The 998-nt window shown below is 40.7% G+C and overlaps 1 non-coding gene across 1 annotated transcript; it reads left to right on the top strand.

Annotated features, from left to right (window-relative positions):
• Positions 1–640: 640 nt before the first annotated feature.
• LOC148566790 (small nucleolar RNA R71) lies at positions 641–748 on the top strand. The gene has a single exon (XR_015882618.1). It is a non-coding gene; the product is annotated as a small nucleolar RNA R71 (small nucleolar RNA).
• The last annotated feature ends 250 nt before the right edge of the window (positions 749–998 follow it).

Genomic DNA, 998 nt, shown 5'->3' with positions numbered 1-998 from the left:
CTAATGGAAGACCGTGTTTCATTCATGAAACTTACAGTGGCCTTAGATAGATCAGAGACTATATTTGCTAAGTTAGATAGATTCTGCTCAGAACTCTCTGTCTGTTGCTGAGTGGATGATGGAAAAGGCTTGCTATTGCTAAACCTATTTCTTCCACCATTGTTAAAGCCTTGTTGAGGCTTTTGTTGATCCTTCCATGAGAAATTTGGGTGATTTCTCCATGAGAGATTATAGGTGTTTCCATAGGGTTCCCCCATGTAATTCACCTCTACTATTGCAGGTTCTCAGGATCATAAGCTTCTTCTTCGGAAGATGCCTCTTTAGTACTGTTGGATGATTCCTTCAATCCATTCAGACTCTGAGAGATCATATTGACTTGCTGAGTCAATATTTTATTCTGAGACAATATGGCTTTCAGAGTATCAATCTCAAGAACTCCCTTCCTTATAGGTGTCCCATTATTCACAGGATTCCTTTCAGAAGTGTACATGAACTGGTTATTTGCAACCATGTCAATGAGTTCTTGAGCTTCTGCAGGCGTTTTCTTTAGGTGAATGGATCCACCTGCAGAATGGTCCAATGACATCTTTGATAACTCAGACAGACCATCATAGAATATATCCAGGATGGTCCATTCTGAAAGCATGTCAGAAGGACAATTTTTGGTTAGTTTCTTGTATCTCTCCCAAGCTTCATAGAGGGATTCACCTTCTTTCTGTTTAAAGGTTTGAACATCCACTCTAAGCTTACTAAGCTTTTGAGGAGGAAAGAACTTGGCTAAGAAAGCCGTGACCAACTTATCCCAAGAGTTCAGGCTATCTTTAGGTTGAGAGTCCAACCATACTCTAGCTCTGTCTCTTACAGCAAACGGGAAAAGCATAAGCCTGTAGACCTCGGGATCAACCCCATTGGTCTTAACAGTATCACAGATCTGCAAGAATTCAGTTAAGAACTGAAAAGGATCTTCAGATGGAAGTCCATGGAACTTGCAGTTCTGT

This window comes from Arachis ipaensis, chromosome B4 (assembly GCF_059453495.1).
Source record: "Arachis ipaensis isolate K30076 ecotype BB chromosome B4, ASM5945349v1, whole genome shotgun sequence".
Classification (NCBI taxonomy): Eukaryota; Viridiplantae; Streptophyta; class Magnoliopsida; order Fabales; family Fabaceae; genus Arachis; species Arachis ipaensis.
The sequence above is the reverse complement of the archived record's forward strand: the minus strand, read 5'-3'. Positions and strand labels throughout refer to the sequence as shown.